Below are 19,173 nucleotides of genomic sequence, written 5' to 3' on the forward strand. Positions count from 1 at the left end.
GACAGTCTTTATTATGTAAAAAAGAAACATTTTCCTTTTCGATGAAGAGAAAAATTCACCATAGAGAAACTGAAATACGATTTTTTTCGCAGAGGATTTAATAAAATAAAGGGGAAGAACTAATAATTATAAAGACTTGAAATTGCACCCCGGGTTTTGTTTGCTGGGAGCGTACTTAATCTTAAATATTTGTATTGCGTCCAAATGTGGATTAAAGATGAAATAAAATAAACCACGCAATTTATCTTCGCAATCGCAACATATTTCAAGGGAGGTAACTTGCTCTGCTCTATGCAAAGATTTTGTGAAACTCATTGGTTACGGGTTTCCATTGGTGCAATAATTGCTTCCTTATAAATCAGGTAACAAAATCATAAAGATAACATTTGGGCAACCTGTGGGGAATAGATATCGCTAAGTATTTTTGTTTTTCACCGATTTACATCAGCAACAAATACACATAAACTCGCAGGCGTGTTTCCTTTTTTTTTTTTTTTAGTTAAAAGAATGGCAATACTACAGTAGGGTACTGCCTGTTCGAGACAAGCCTTTCAGGCATGGAAACGCCAACAGCCGAATCTGCCCTCCAGGGGACGAAACCGTCCTGCATGCAATCATTCAGAGTCTGTGCATTTAGAGAGTTGTAGGCTGGTGTGGAGCAGCTGTTGTCTCGTGTGAGTCAAATCCAGCTGCCTGTCAGTGTATTGTGAAGATCGACGCATCATCTTCCTTTGGCAGAGAAAGAAGGCAGATTTTTCTCTGCTTAGTGGTTGTGGCAAATGAGGCCGTGACAAATATGTTGTGGCAAATAAGGCACTGAGCGCTGCGAAAGGCAGATAACTTCATGATACCCTTGTCGGCTGCACGAGATGCAAGTCACCCGGTTTGGATGGCCTGCCCTATGAGCTTTACGTAAATATGCCAGACTTGTTCTCCGATCTCTTCGAAGCGCTCTACTGCAACTGGCAGCAGAACGGGAATATTCCCAGTTCTGCGAGCCGAGGCGTAATGACGTTGATAAGGAAAGACAGAAACAAGAGGGACACATTAGATAACTTCAGGCCCATAACTCTGCCCAGCACAAAGTTTAAGATTTCGGCCAAGGTGTTAGCGAAGAGGTTGGTTCTTGTTGTAGGGGATTTGGTTGGAGAGGCGCAAACCTGCGCAATCCCGACCAATCCCGTTCATACGCGACAACCTCTACCTCATGCGATACATCATAGAAGGAGTAGGGTGTAAACCTGGCTTCGGTGGGGATCTGATCAATTTAGATCAATTGAAAGCATTCGATAGGGTCCACCATCGGTACCTGGAGGCTGTCCTCAAGGCACGGGCTTCGACTCCGTCTTTTGAAGCTGGATCGCTGCAGTGCACAGCAGCATCTGCTCGGTGGTCAAAGTTAATGGCCACCTCTCGTAATCGTTTCAGGTCTCCCGATCGGTCAGTCTTTTCTCCCTCTGTATGTATTGACTCTTGAGTATTTACTACGGAAGCTAGGGCTGCTGCAGGGCATCCAACTCGAACCGGAACGCAGGAGGGCTGTGTCGGCTTATGCGGACATCACCGTGATGATGTCGGACACCTCAGGAATCGAGGTGGTCGGCACACCATTGGAGGAATATGAAAAGTTGACGGGAGCGAAACTTAACCAGGAAAAGTCGGTGGGCTTGCGGCTCGGCACCTTGAGAGGCAAGTCCATGACGTCCAACAGCAACGTTGGACGCTGGACAGACGGACCGGTAAAGTTGCTTGGGTTTTGGTTTCTCCAGCTCGTCTCCTTCACTAAACTGCATTCTTGGGTCAAGAAGAGACCCAGACAGGGTGACTGGCATCTGGAATGTTGCCAGGCACTCACTGCCCTCTACCAGTGAGCAATGCGGTTAGTGGAATATCCACTCTCGAGTTCTATGGAGGGTTAGTAGTAGGAAAATGCGATGACGCAATCGAAGAGGCTCTGGTGTCGACGAAGTCGAACTGACCAGTCTGTTCCGGAGGAGTTTCGTGCCGGGGACGATGGGTAACTTCCAGAAATTCTTCGCTTGGCAGTGCTACTGGGGAGCACTGCCTGTTCGAGATAAACTCTACAGGCACGAGATGTGTGCAGAGCGACGAAAACGTTCTGCACGTACCCATCCAGTGTCCGTGCATTACTAACTTGTGGAGTTATGTCGAACAGCTGTTGTCGTGTGTAGGACGGATTCGGCTATCGGCCGAGTCAATAGTGAAGATAGATCTGCTGCTTTCTTTTGGCCAGGAAGAGCAGGCAATTTCCCTCTGTCTGGTGGCAGTAGCGAAAGAGGTTGTATGGTGGACCAGCTTGAAAGGACTGAAGACAGACACTTTTCTCTTGGGCCAATCTCTCTTCAACTTTTTCGAATTTCACCTGGAAAGGTGGGTGGATGTAGCGAAAATGGTCAGTATGAGTTGATAACACTTCTAATCATTTAAGATTTATTATTATTATTATTATTATTATTGTTGTTGTTGTTGTTGTTGTTGTTGTTGTTGTTGTTGTTGTTGTTGTTGTTGTTGTTGTGTTATTATTATTCACTGTTTTCTGTTGCTGTACTGAACTGGGTTTTATGTCTCTTTCCTCTATCCAGCTGTTCAGATCTTTAGGGATAGTTCCCAATGTACCTATAACTACTGGGATACATTTTGCCTGAACTTTTCATTCATTAGCTACTTACGTTAATTTTTTCTCATCTGGGACGGTAAAGTCAATTATCTGGCACTTTTTTTTTTTTTTATCTACTACTACCAAATCAGGCTTTCTAGCTTCTATTACTCTGTCAGTCTGAATGTTAAAGTCCCACAACCTCTTGTTTTTCTTACTTTCTAGTATCAGTATGTTCAAATCCTAGCTTTCTACGTAGCTCCCAGTGGATCGCTTTCCCTAGATCGTTATGTCTTGTATTCTTTCTGTACCTGTTATTATTATCTAAAATTCTGCCGAGGTCGGCTTTGCCTTTCGTCCTTTCAATGTTGATAAAATACGTACCATTTGAGTACTGGATCAATGTAATCGACTTACCTTTCCCCCGAAATTCCTGTCCTTGAGCCAAAATTTGAAATCATTATTGTTGTTGTTATTGTTGTCGTTTTTGTTGTTATTTTGTCCAAAAATACCGTATTTGACGTCGTATAAACACACTTTCACAGAAGACGCGTGCTATTTTACAAGTATATTTTGTAGAAAATACAAATCTAGTATGTTTCTTCATGTATTTACTCTTTTACTCTTTTACTTGTTTCAGTCATCTGACTGTGGCCATGCTAGAGCACCGCCTTTAGTCGAGCAAATTGAACCCAGGACTTATTCTTTCTAAGCCTAGTACTTATTCTATCGGTCTCTTTTGCCGAACCGCTACATTACGGGGACATAAACACACCAGCATCGTTTGTCAAGCGATGTTGGGGGGGGGGGCAAAGAGAGACACATAAACATATACACACACACACATACATACATATATACATATATACGACGGGCTTCTTTCAGTTTCCGTCTACCAAATCCACTCACAAGGCTTTGGTCAGCCGAGGCTATAGTAGAAGACATTTGCCCAAGGTGTCATGCAGTGGGACTGAACCCGGAACCATGTGGTTGGTAAGCAAGCTACTTACCACACAGCCACTCCTACGCCTATAAAATTATTTTACATTGGTTTCATAAAGAAAATGTATAACTGTGCATGTAAATTCGATGTTATGCCAGCTTGCTGGAATAGAATATTAAGCCACAAATTTATCATGACTCAACTACGTCATACAACTACCGTATTTCAAGCGTATCTTCTTTCATATCAGCTGTATAATTGCTTGTATTTTAGTCATGAGATTTGTTATAAGGGCGTGAAGCTTGTATTTCTGGCTATAATGTAACTTCAATCAGCCACCATGGCTCATAACTGCTATGATTATGTATTCATCTCCTCATTCCAAATAACTGCCAGGTAGATGAACGTTTGTTAACATTCTATTCATCTTTCTTGTAGAATTTTTCATGTAGGTAATTGAAGAATATCTCTTAACGGTAACATAGTCATTAAATAATGTAAGAAGCATATCAGCTTTGGGTTACGTATGCTGGCGAAGGAGATGTAATGAAATGATGTGACCTCCCTCATAACTGCAATTTTTAAGTTTACTACAAGCTGCGCTATTTTGGCTTGTTTTCAATAGTTTATGGTTAGTAACTATTATTGTGCCTCGTAACAATTATTAGTATCAATAATTATGCTTATCCGGTTCCCTAGCTTACGACACTCGGTCTCCCATCCGTGCTAAACGCGGGTAAATTTTTAGAAACGTTTAATTAAAAAAAAAAAGGCATCTTATACGGCTGCAAATACGGTACTTAATTTATCCTAATTCACAACTTGAGTTATTTCCCTTAGTTCAATGTTGTTTAAACATGAGACTTATACCTCGACCACCTCAAACAGAATGTTTCTTTCCGTTTCTCCTGTAGATGTCAACCTGCCGATGAACATAGACTGCATTGATCTCACCTTTTTGAGAGAGCATGCACAGATCATTAGCACAGTTACTCCTTACCTGATTAATTTTTAAAAAAGAAATCAATGTTACATCAGATCTATAACTTTTAAGACCGCGGGAAAAACTATATTATAGATTTTTTTCTAATACAGCAAGTTCATGATTATTCCCAAATCTTTTATGTTAGTTCTTTATTTGACAGTCTGTCTGTCTGTCTGTCTCTCTCTCTCTCTCTCTCTCTCTCTCTCTCTCTCTCTCTCTCTCTCTCTCTCTCTCACTGTGTGTAGGTGCGGGTGTTTCTGCGCGCGCGCGGAATTCCGAGCTGGAGACCATAGCCTAGAAGATGAGCCTCGTCCTGGAAAATCTGTAGAGCTAGACGAGGACGTCCTGCAAACCTTGGTGGAACAAAATCCCATCGTAACTATTGATGAACTACGGAGAAGTTTGGATTTAGTCATTCAAACATTCATCAACACCTACATGCCATCGGAAAAGTCAGCGAATTGGGTCAATGGGTTCCTCATTGTTGTAGAAATACAACATCAGAGACAGCTCGGAATATTAAAGGAGTATTTCATTGTAATGTTATTACATAGCAGACAGTATCAAATTGGTATGCAAAATTTCGTTCTGGTAACTTTGAACTCACAAATGAGCAATGCGGTCGACCAGAAACAAAGGTGGATAATGACGAACTGAAAGCTAATGTCGGGTTAGATCCACCTCAAAGTGCCCGTGTATTATCGTTGTTGTTTGGTGTTAGCAAGCAAACAATATTGACTCGCCTAGTTCAAATCGGTAAAGTGAAAAAGTTAAATAACTGGGTTTCACATGAACTCAATGAAAATCAGAAACAGCAACGCTACTTTCTCGTCACGGAAATTAATCATTTTTGAACCGAATCGTAACATGTGATGAGAAATGGATCCAATACAACAACCGTAAATGTTCAGCACAATGGTTGGACAAAGATGAGCCACTAAAACACAGTCCAAAAATCAAAATTCATCAAAAGAAGCTGATGGTGTGCGTATGGTGGAGGTGTGATCTGGCTCATCAAAAACAGCCGAAGTATACCGCAGCCAACTGGACCAAATTATGCAGAAACCTAAAAAAAAAGCCTAGATTAGTCAACAGATCCACTCCTATCCTATTCTATTGCAAGACAATGCCAGGCCACACATCGCAAAAATAACATTGGCGAAACTACAGGAGTTGGAGTTGGAATTCTCCATCATTCACCTGATCTTGCTCCACTGGCTATCACTTCTTCCAGAATTTGGATAACGTTTTGATAAGTAAAATAATTTAATTCCGAATGCTGTAAAACAGGCCTTCCAAGATTTTTTGACTCTAGATTACCAGACTTTTATAGTTCTGGGCTAGACAATCTACAGCTGAAATGGTAAAAGTGTATTGACAATATGGGTGCATACTTTGATGAATAAAATAATTCCTTGCATTTATAAAACATTAGCAAACGTTTTTTTTTCTTTTCTACAAATTTCATACTTGACGACCTAATAAAAAATGAAGGTGAGTATATTTTGGATTTAAAAAGAACTTTGTTTATATTAATTTTGAAAAATAAAATAAGTATAAAAAACCGTATAATTTAAGGGATGACCCCATATATATGTATATATATATATATATATATATATATATATATATATATATATAATATATATATATATATATATATATATATATATTAATCAATATCAGGGTAGCAAAAAATTCAAGAGAAATTTTTCGCCACCAGCGGTCCAGTGAGAAAGAAAAAATAGTCAACAGACTATATATATATATATATATATATATATATATATATATATATGTAATCAACTTAATCCCTTTGTCTGTCCTTGTTTGTCCCCTCTATGTTTAGTCCCTTGTGGGCAATAAAGAAATAATATATATATATATATATATATATATATATATATATATATATATATATATATATATATATACAGATAGATAGATAGATAGATAGATAGATAGATAGATAGATAGATAGATATGAGAGCCTTCTGCAGATTTGCATGGAGAAGGGATGGCAGTTATGGCTTTTCCTAGGCGAGGTTGGCTGTAAGGGGGTTCCCTGCTCAGTCGGCATTGAGGATGCTTACAACCATTGGAGTGAGAAGAAAGGATCAAAGGGTGACTGTGCGCTGGATGGGAGAGGCAGCCGAAAGAGCTTCTTGTTGGCTTTTGAGCAAAAGTGGAGAGTTAAGCTGGAAATCAGGAGATGAGGAGCAGTGATATGGCCACCTCCGCTGACCCACCTACGGGAGGGTGTTATGTTTCAGGGTCGAAACACCCGATAAACGTTGGATACCATCTGATGACATCAGTTCCTCCTGGCCAATTTACTTTGATGAGTGGAAAAAGCACCTTCTTCTAAGTGTTATTAACATATGTATATGTGTGTGCGTGTGCGTGCACGCGTGCGCGCGCGTGTGTATAATAGCTGTTATAAATGTTGGTTGGGTGGATGTTTGATTTATCCAGTTGCGCTCTACATCGTTCAGAGAGAGAGGGAAAGAGAGAAAGAGAGTAAAAGAGAGATAGAGCAGAGGTTAGCATAAGAAGTGGTTGATGACTATATATATACTAGGCTTGGCGGCAGGCAGCGAGTAAAGGAGCAGAGCTATAGACATACATAGTTACTAAAAGAGAAAGAGGAGGAGGAGGAGAAAGGGAAAGGAGAAGGACGAGGGGAGCAGTAGAAGGAAGGAGATGATGAGAAAGAAGAAAAGGAAGGGAAAGAATTGGAGGAGGAGGAAAAGGATGTGAAGGAAGACGGGAGAAAATGGAGACGGGAAATAAATGATAGGGTTGTTATAGGAAGAGTTATACTAATAAGAAATTTGATTTATTTAATTTTAATTGAAGATAATGAATTCTTTTCTTCTTTTTTTTTGTAAATTAATATTCATTTCATCGTTTTGCTGAAGCGCCAAGAAATTTGATAAACGTTTACTTGTAATTATCGTTTGTATTCCATGTTTCTTGATAGTACCTATGGTAACAAAAATAGACTTCCACAGTTACCTGTCACACGACGGGTAACGTGCTCGCGCGCACGCGCACACAGTTGATCGTTGTTGGTGTTTAATCCCATGTTGGCTTTGAATAAGCAGGCATTTTGATGAATGCCATTAATACTATGAACATTCTGCAGTCAGAGCATCAGCCTCATTATCAAAAGGAGACGGTCTGTTTTGTTATTGTTTCTGCTGCTGCTGCTGTCGTCATCTTGGTGTAGTCTTTAAATCTGGCTCCACCGAATATACCAATAACCATGGATGTTCCAACCTTGACCATCCCATCGTATTGCATGTATATCAGAAACTGTATTATCCGAGGTATATTTTTCAAGACGGTAGAATGTAACTTGATTGCAATTTGGCTGCTTGTTTTAGCAAATCGAGCAGCAACGTAGAGGCTCCCTCGCTGCTGAACAATGAAATAGAAATAGCGGATTTGGTAGGTGTTGGTTTTAATCTGTAATTTTTTTTCTTTTAAGCAGGTTTCTGGGTTGTTAAAATGGAGTTGGAATAGCGTCTACCATCTCTATGCTTAATTTCAGGTGTGAGTACAGCTTAAAATTATTACAATATGTAACACGATTTTTGGCCTTGGATAGCAACTGTTATTTTCTATTTGCTTACCCATAAGAGGCATGAAAAATGGCTAATATTTCCTTCAAACTTTACTTTGGTTACAAACTCCAAAAAATAGCTATGATGCTCCCACACTACTCATGCTCATGATTAGAGATGCACATATTGTCAGTCACCAAGGGACATGCTCAAATAGTTAAAGCAAAGCAACTGACAAGCAAATCTGTGGTATTGAGCAGAATATTTGCTATAACGTTATTTCTGCTTCTGTAACTCAATTCTGAATCTGTCCGAAATGTAATGGAAAATAGGTCAGTTTCAAAACATTGATGTCCAGGTCACAAAAGCAAAGTTTGGAGGGAATAGTAGTCATTTCCTTTGATTTCTAAATAAAAGCAAATAAAAAATAACACTTACTGACCAAAGACAGAAAAAAAAACATTTTGTTTCACAGTGTTATATTCTGGCAACTTGAGCACTTACATAGTTCCGTGCACCATATTTTGATGGCAATGCAGCATGATGCTTGCGAAGATCTTTGCACTTCAATATTCGGCTCATGTCTGAAATTGTATATCACACGGGGGCTGTTGGTGAATTCCAAATTGTCGCTTAAAGCTTTTGGAAGACTGTACTAATCAACTTTGGAATTTGCTCCAAACAAAAGTGAAATACATCTGTCTAATGTGCATCGTATGATTCACAAGAGTAACTCTTCTGCATGTGTACCATATCATATCTGGCGATATTCACATCTATGCTTTTCCCCGACATCACACACAAAATGCGACCAAGAAGACGAAAAAGGAACCCACCACCACCACCACAAAAAAAAAACAGTTTGTTAAATAGGACGAACAATGTACCTAACTCTTGAAAGGCAGATATGTAACGCTCACGTTTGATCATTTATTGGAAAGCCTTCATGTATCCCGTTCCAAAATATCCATTTACATTATTACAGCCGGAGAACGAATGAAATCCAGCCAGGGATGACGTCACGTCAAAGCCAAACTGACTACAAAGGAAGTTACTATCAAGAGTGCAGACTTCGTCATCACAACCGGTGGGGAAGAGGAGAGTCACAGTAAACTTCTGTGGATATCACATGCTGATAGTGAGTATACCAATGAACATACTGTTTTATAACCACAGCCGGTAGAACTGTTGTGGAGGGATGTTGATTTTGACTAAATGCTTCTGGGCATATTCTGCATGTAAATGTAACCGAGTATTCCACATATTCGTGGCTACAATGGGGTTCCGGTAAAAGTATAACCTTCACAATTTCAGAATTCTCTAAAAATGCATTGTTATCTTTTATTTTTTTGTCTTTTACTTGTTTCAGTCATTTCAGGAACGTAAACAGACCAACACCGTTGTCAAGAGGTAGTGGGGTACAAACGCATACACAAAGACACACATACACACACAATATATATATAAAAGGGTGGGAGAGGCACAATGAAGAGATTTTGATTTTGAGAAAAGATACATTTTTTACAAATACTCTTTACTCTTTTACTTGTTTTAGTCATTTGATTGCGGCCATGCTGGAGCACCGCCTTTAGTCGAAGAAATTGACCCCAGGACTTATTCTTTGTAAGTTTAGTACTTATTCAATCGATGTCTTTTGCCGAACCGCCAAGTTACGGGGACGTAAACACACCAGCATCGGTTGTCAAGCGATGTTGGGGGGACAATCACAAACATATACACACACATACACACACATATATATATATACACACATATACGACCGGCTTCTTTCAGTTTCCGTCTACCAAATCCACTCACAAAGCTTTGGTCGGCCCGAGGCTACAATAGAAGGCACTTGCCCAAGGTGCCACGCAGTGGGAATGAACCCGGAACCATGTGGCTGGTAAGCAAACTCCTTTCCACACAGCCACTCCTGCGCCTATGTTCACCACCTTACAAAAACTATACCAACTAATCAAATGATTCTTATATACACCCGGTAAGTACTTCTGCCAAGTATAAAATAGTTACTCCACAAATGACTCTTTATTCTCGCCTGAGCTGTCAGACTACTTCCACTGGGTTGGCCGCTTCTGATTTATGTTGTCTAGTTGAATTTTAATGATTTATATTCCTCTGGCAGCACGATGATTTTGTTTTTTTACTTTATTCTTGATGCTTATTTTTAGGTAGGTATCTGTTACAAAATAGATCTCCTTTGCTCATTGTTATGATATTGAGGCTCCTTCGTTGCTGTGTACTGTATCCTATATTGGCGATTGTGATGTTGGCGAATTTTGCTTCGTTGAAATGATAGATACTACGAGATATTTATGCTTGCAAAGTTTGTGTGTGTGTGTATTGCTCACTCATGTATGTTTGTGAGGTAGAATGAGAGTTGGAGTATGGGTTGCAATGCAATTGTTTGTAGTAGTTAGGTGTGAAGATCAGAAAGTCACTCCGGTGAAAAATTAATGTAGTTATTATCGTAGTGGAGTATTTTAGTAATAAGGGTGTTGGCTTTTTTTAACATATAAAAGAAATTCAGATACGATGTGATTAAATCGTATCTTATGTTACATGAAAAGTTGTTTGTTTGTGTTTTCTTATCTTTTTATTTCTAACTTTTGTTGCGTGTACATGCAGTATTGAGTTGAACGTAAGATAAGTGAGAAACGTGGTAATGTTATTTGCTGAAGAAATTTTTTTCAGATCCTCTTGATAGTAAGAAGATTCTGCAAAGCATGTAATGCCAATGGACAATTAGTAAGAGTTAAACTACGTGAGAAAGACTAAAAGACCGTGCAATGCACAGAGACAATTCGCTTTCCTGTTGGTAATTTTACAAGAGTTTGGACAGTAGGTGAACAGCTTCTCGATGGTAATGACAGGTGACTTCCTTCAGGTACTGTATTTCTCACCTGAACAGTCACAGCACAGTTGAATATGATCCACTTAGAATTTGCGGCTGAGAAGTTTGGCTGGGTTTAAAAAGTAGTTGAACATACTTCGAAAGATGCTATCAGACATTCGCTTAGTTATCTTCGTAGAGGTAAAGCCTATTCACTATGTAAGCAGCGTAAAATTGGCATATCTCGGATCACTTAACTGACTTGAAGCAGCTGTGTATTTATGGAACAGAGGCTGTTATGTAAAATGAGGATCTGGAATGGTTTACCTCGATTAGGCTACACTAGGCTGATCAGGCCTAGTGTATACAACGTTACAACCTTCAACGTTACAACCTTTCTGCTTATGAATAAAACAGTTAAAAGGCTTCTATGAATACGCATAATAGGAATCTTTAATGACCTCGCCTTATAATCAACACACATTTATTATATCCAATTATCCCACACAGATTTATCATTATTTGTCTCACATTTTGTTTTGGCTGTTATTCATTTGGTGCACCGAAAGTTGTTATCGAAGAAGTCTGAAAGAGAGAGAGAGAGAGAGAGAGGGGGGGCGGAGAAAACAAGCTGAAAATGCAAATTAAGAATGAGAAAATTTATTTACAACCACTTAACTGGTTTCATGATTTTCAAAAGGGGTGAAATTTTGAGAATCCTGGGATCTTTTCGGTTTGAACGGCAGTTTTTAAAAATAATTTCTAGGTAATTAAAAAATTTTAAACTTCGTATACTGGTAGAATGTGTTTATAAAACATTTTTTCTCTTGGCTTTATTGAGAAAATTCTATAGTTTGTAAGCTATTTGTTGTTTTTTTCTTCAATTTCTGAAATTTCAACCAATCAGTGACGTCTTTTGAGTTAAAAAGCATTCTGTGCCGTATGAATATGTCCCTCGTTTAAGAAACAGACTGGATTTATTTACATTTGTGAAGAAAAAAAGATACCCTTCCAACACCCTTAACCCTAACCCTAAAACAGATTGAAATGCAATAGCTCGATACTATGGTCATAATTATGGGTGACAATTTCATATGACACCGCTAGAAAAAACTGCCGTTCAAACCGAAAAGATCCGGGGTGAAATTTTGAGAATCCTGGACTATATTGTATTTGAACTAAATTTTTAATGGGTATTTGTCACAGATTGTATGTATGGTATTATTGTTAACACGTATTCATTATCCAAATGGATGCTATTTCTTATATCTGATTCAGTGGAATTAAATAACTATAAACAATCACCATGAAACTTAAAGAAATGTAGGTGTCTGAGTACGGCATAGGTTTTGTACAGCCGACTAAACTTATCTCAGTAGATTACTGATACTAGTATCGAGTCAATTTGCTACATAATCGTTCAGCTTGCGAGAAATAGCCATAAAATCATACTCTTGCATTTTAATCAAGGTATCGAAGGATATTGGAAAATATTGTTCTAGATAAACAATGCATAAAGAAGAGACGAGGTGATTACAGCAGGAGCGAATTTGATCAGAGCTGCTGAAACAGGGCAGACTTGGGACTTGGCAAAAGCATGACAAATTGTTAGAAGTATCTATATTATCGTCACCTGGGCGGAATGAAAAATCATAATTGTTTCTAACATGATTAAAACTTACACAGAAACGAAGCCTATGAAGAATTATGGATGAGATTCTACGCAAATTTGCACCGAATTTTCATACATAATGCATTTGTGAAGAATATAGATAATGAATGGTTCTTTGGAACAAAGGCAAAAACAAAAATACTGAAAGAGAGAAGACGAAAGAGTTAGAGAGCGTGAAAAAGTGGTGATTTTGATCAAAGATTCGACTGGTTTCATATTATCACGATTATAAGTAAATTTTCAGTGTCACATCGAGTTAATTAAATCAGCTTTAGTTTCGATCCTGGTAAATATAACATAGCACAAATAATAACACATCCCCGACCACCTCTTGGCTGATCTCATGGCAACGCACAGATGATATTTGCCTTGACCTATTATTGCAGTTAAAGTAAATAGTATACTGCATTTTAAAATCGGTTACACAGCAATGGCCGATGTTAGTGGGGATGATGGAGAAATAAATAGCTCACACCTCATTATTCTATGAGCAACTCTTGTAAATATTTAATGATTGCGTTGATGAAAGACGTAGAGTTATAAATGGCCGAGTTAATATTGATGTTGGACAAAGTGTCGGAAGGTTAGGCGGATCATATTTTAGAGCCAGCGCTACAGTTTTCATGGACTTTCATGGCCTAAACATTTAAATAACTCGTTCGACAAATTGTAGTTACTGCATGGCGGTACAGTTTATTATATGATGAACTATAGTGTCTAAACTGAGCATTATATTGTATGTATGTATGTATGTATGTATGTATGTATGTATGTATGTATGTATGTATGTATGTATGTATGTACGTATATACGTATGTATGTATGTATGTATGTATGTATGTATGTACGTATGTATGTACGTATGTATGTATGTATGCATGTATATGTATGTATGTATGATGTATGTATGTATGTATGTATGTATGAATGCATGTATGTATGTATGTGTGTATGTATGTATGTATGTATGTATGTATGCATGCATGCATGTTTGTATGTATGTATGTATGTATGTATGTATGTATGTATGTATGTATGTATGCATGTATGCATGAATGCATGTATGTATGTATGCATATATATATATATATATATATATATATATATATATCAAAACAGGAGATTAGAAAACATTTGAGAATTATTTAATCACCATTAAACATGTTTCATTTGCTAACAGGAGTTACAAAATCGTACATGTAGGAGAAAAATATATGATATATCCTATTCAGACTAATTCTTCAGATATAGACTCAAATAATTTTACTATTTGATCCTCTGTTTGAAAAATTTCTAATAAGAGATGTCTTATATTTTTCTTCTACATGTACAATTTTGTAATTCGTATTAGCAAATGAAACATGTGTAATGGTGAATAAACAATTCCATTTTTTTGCCAAAGTTACGGGGACTAAAAGAACCAACACCGGTTATCAAGCGGTGGTAGCGGAACAGACACATACACACACACACACACACACACACACACACACACACACACACACACACACACACACACATAGAAGAGCCATAGTAAGGGACACTTGCCCAAGATTCAGCACAGTGAGACTGAACCTGAAAACACGTGGTTGCAAGACGTGCTTCTTATCTACACAGCCAAGTCATACTTATAACTCTGTTAACTCTTTTCTTTTTCCTTTTCACTCTAAAACGGTAACACAACGTTCTCTTGAAGATAGAATTCAACTAGTCATCTCAATTACGAAATTTGAAAATGATAGTGGAGTTGTGCGACAGGAAAAGAATTTACCACCACCAATCCACTAGACTGTCAAACCACCAGTGGTGTTTATTTTGGATTTATTTGAGGTTTAGGGAATGTTGCCAAAAGTTCAGTCAGATCATAATTAGCTGGTGAAAAATCTCTTAATATTGTCGACAAACTTGTCGTGGCAACTCATTCAATCTCAGTTTGTAGTAATGCTGCAGCTAAAGGAATGAGTCCGAGCTCATTTTACAACCTACTTCTAACGGTCTAATAATAAAATAAATGTTAGTCAAGCTGGTTTGAGTAGTGCTTCAAGCATTTATCCTTGAGATATTACTTATGAAACATCAAATGTGTGAAATAATTTTTCTTTGTACAGGGTATCTCGAAGGATACAATAAAGCTATAAACAATGGCATGTAAATATTGGACCGAAGAACCATTTTGGATAGAAAGAGTCGAAGGCTATCCCGTTCCATATCTTTTTCGACCTTATTATTTACATGCTATTCTTTATAGCTTTATGTGTGTATCGAGATCAACTGTCAAAAAAAAAAAAGAGAAAAGACAACAAGAATTATGTCGCGTTCTCTCGAAAGTTCATAAATTTTTATGGCATCAACAACATCAAATATGCGTGTGTGTAGATAGGTAGGTAATACATACATACATACATACATACATACATACATACATACATACATACATACATACATACATACATACATACATACATACATACATACAATGTATTTTCAGATTCCGAGTAGACTTTAATGGAGGAGGCATATATCTTGTTTCATATTTAACTACGAAGTTTTAAAAAGTCATCCAGAAACAAATATGCTTTGAAGTAAACAATATTTATTAACAATTCATATAATTTTAGATATTTCAGCAAGTATAGGAGACAAGTACTAAACAATTTCGATACTATTATCAACTCATTAGTAAAGCATACCCTTTAATATGCTTGCCGAAGTAGCAATAAAAGAATCTCTAAGCAAATGAACAAGATTGTACATAGCATTATTTAGAAAATAAATAACTCAGAAATGCTATCTGCATGAAAAAAAATATTTAAGTCGATAGTAACATTTAATGTATGGCGTATTAAAAGGCGAATAAATGATAGTCATGTGACTGTTAGTCAATGCCTATGTGGTAGCCATTTTTATAAACCATGATTAATCACTTCTCATCTACCGTCATTGTCATCTTCCCTCCCATTCCACCCCCTCTCTCTTTCTCTCTCTCCAGATGTTGACATGAAAATAAGATATGCTCATAACGTTAGTTATTACCATTAATTATATAAATATTATTGATAGCATACTTCGAATGAGGATGACTGTTTGCTTATAGGATTCAAACTAAAGCTAGGTTTCGGTGCGTTCTGCGATAGCCACAATGGACGATCAACAGCTATTAACGCATCACAATCAGTTCTAGCTGTTATGTTGAAACCATAAAAATGAGCCTTGCTGTCAATTTTCTTGAACGAATGTGAAAGATGAACAGAAGTAATAAGCTTAGAGCTAAAGCGGTACAGGAAGTGTTTGTGAATCACTTGTAAAGGCCGCTGGAGTAGCTTTTTTTTAAATTTTATTAATATAGTGTGGCGGTGTCAAACCAGAGCAAATCTGAATATTGCCTTGGATCCTTGCTTCCTTGCTCTGGCTCCCTGCAGTTTTGCACGAGCTCGCAAAATTTAATCTTAACATAAACTGTAACCCTACACATACCCCGCTCATTTCACGTTTGTGTTTTTATTTCACAGAAATTACGTTGTTTCATGATATACTGATATATCTGCGACACATTTCACTAATTTTCGCTGTGGTGCGCTTGTTCCTCATTCGTTTGTTAAATGGGGATTAACAGAAAGGTACTTTAAATAATATCTTCCTTAGTTTCGCACGTTCTTTTCTATCTCTTACATCTTTGGTTAAGATTTTCTGTAATTCACCATTTCTCACGTACCCTAGAGTAGCAAATAGCAAGGACGGTAATTAACTTTGCGACAGTCCTTTGTTTAATTCCCATTAGCACAGTCAGCAAGCCCATTCCTTTTGCCGTTATACCAGTGAAGGTACTCAACTAGCCCTTTCTCGCTCATTCTTGTAAAAATAGATTTGAAATAATATTAACCACGAATATGCATTTTACTGCTCAATGTGCGCCAACTTCACGTTATATCGTAGTTATTACTCTTCATTGAAGCTACGCTTTATTCAATTGTGATCTTAAGATAGGGAATCAAAGTTATTATTCGTCAGTTGTTAACAAATTTGGTTACCGTTTTCCTTCTTCCTCCCCAGTTAAGTTTGTTCAACTTTAAAATGTATTATCCACTATATTTCTTATAACTATCAGATGAGTGCTACTTCACCCCCACTTCACTCTCTCTCTCTCTCTCTCTCTCTCTCTCTCCTACTCGCTCACTCACTCTTTTCCCACTTGTCATATTCTGGATGCCCCACTGGGTCAAGAGTAGGAATACTGAGAAGGTTTCTGATGTTTTACTCGCGCCTCTTAGACTTCTAAAACAGCAAAAGCATGATAGTTGCTACCGAGTTATATTCGCTCGGAAGCGACTGGATGTGGTTATTTATTTGTTACTTAGCCGAATAAGTGAAAAACAAGATTTCAACTGATAGATTGCTTGATTTTCTTAGTTGTGAAATGCTTGTTATGTTGCTCTCAAACATTCTGTTTCTATTTTGCTGTTCTCTCCCCACCTCATGAGCAAAACATTCCCACGCATCATTGATTTAATCGCCCATCGACCATAATTTCACGTCACAGTCACCTTACTCGCATCGGGTTTACTTTAGTCTCCCGAAGGTTAACATGCAGTTTACCGTTGTAAAAGAATTGAAATAAATTCTACTAAAAAAATGGGAGTAAATTGCGATAGAAATCGGAAGTTGACGACAATTCTTACCCACATGTACATTACTTGAATTACACTATAACAAATTTATCATTGGCAAATGTTGGAATCCGTGGAAAAGTTCTACACTGGATAAAGTATTTCCTGGCGAATAGAACACAACATGTTGTAGTTGATGGAGTCCACTCAAGCCCAGCAAAAGTCACCAGCGGTGTTCCCCAGTGGACTGTTTTGGGTCCGCTACTCTTCATAATTTACGTAAACGACCTTTCCAGTGTCGTACATTACTGCAAAGTGAAAATATTTGCTGATGACACTAAGCTCCAGCAAATCGTCAATGAAGAAGCAGACCGAACTCAACTCCAGTCTGATCTATATGCTGTGAGTTAATGGGCAGACAGAAACAAAATGCAACTGAATGAGGGAAAATTTGAGCTGATGCATTTTGGAAGAAATTCCTCACTAAAACAACCATACTCTCTTCCTTCAGGGGAACCGCTCACAGCCTCTAACAATATCAGAGACTTGGGTGTAATTGTTGATGACGATTTCAGTTGGAGTGCACACATCAACAAGAAGGTCGATATAGCTCGTAGGATGAGTTCCTGGATCTTAAGAACTTTCCGGTCCAGAGAACAAGGTGTCATCATACCACTTTTCTCCTCCTTTGTACGGCCACACCTTGAATACTGCTGCCCACTGTGGTCTCCCCATACAAGACAAAACATCTCCAGAATTGAGTCACCCCAGAGGGCACTCACTAAACGAATTGAAGACATGGCTGCTCTCGATTATTGAGATCGCCTTAAAGCCTTGAAACTTTACTTCCTCCAGCATCGCCGTGAGCGGTACATCATTTGTACGATGTGGAGAATATACCGCCAACTTTGCCCAAACGACCTTAACATTAGCTTCAAGGTTCATCCAAGACTGGGACCACGGACCATACGTCCCCTGCCCAATTCAAGATCGCAACATACATGTACACTGCAACATAATTTCTTTTCCTCAACAGGCCCTGCCCTATTTAACATTGTCCCGAGGGAGATCAAAGAGGAAAAGGATCCCATCAACTTTAAACGGAGTCTGGATAGATTCCTTCAAAGAATACCAGATAAGCCACCCATAATTGGATACAACTCACCCAACAAGATCTCACTACTTGAACAAAACTTGATACAACTCACCCAACAAGAACTCACTACTTGAACAAAACTTGACTTGAACAAAACTTGACTTAAACAGGATTCGAATAATCCTATCAGGTGGTGCTATTAAGTTAGACATGGCCTGGACCAATCTATGGTCGAAACATATCTAAGTTATCTAAGTTATTATTACATTTTTTGCGTCTTTGGTCAGTCAGTGTTATTTCCTATTTGCTTCTATCTAGAAATTAAAGGAAATGACTACTACTCTCTTCAAACTTAGCCTTTGTGACCTGGATATCAATGTTTTCAAACTGACCTATTTTCCATTACATTTAAGACTGATTCAGTGCTGAGTTGCTGAAGTAGAAATATCGTTATAACAGATACTCTGCTCACTACCACAGATTTGCTCGTCAGTTGATTGAGCTTAGCCACTTGAGCATGTCCGTTAGTGACTGACAATATGTACACCTATGACGATGAGCAGAAGTAGTGGGAAAGCATCATGGTCATGTGTTGAGGACGATTCCTTGGAGTTTGAATGAATGTAACGAAAGCAAAGTTTGAAGGAAATATTAGCCATTTTTCATACTTTCTAGGAGTAAGCATATAGGAAATAACAATTGCTACTCGAATACAAAAATCGTGTTATAGAGTGTTGTTACTGGCAGAGTCAAATGGCTCTTATCAAAATAAGAATTGGCGCATATTGTTGTTTCGAGTGAATCCACTGGAACAATTCTACTGTTTTCTGTCGGTT

The sequence above is a fragment of the Octopus sinensis genome, linkage group LG1, assembly GCF_006345805.1.
Source record: "Octopus sinensis linkage group LG1, ASM634580v1, whole genome shotgun sequence".
In the NCBI taxonomy this organism is placed as follows: domain Eukaryota; kingdom Metazoa; phylum Mollusca; class Cephalopoda; order Octopoda; family Octopodidae; genus Octopus; species Octopus sinensis.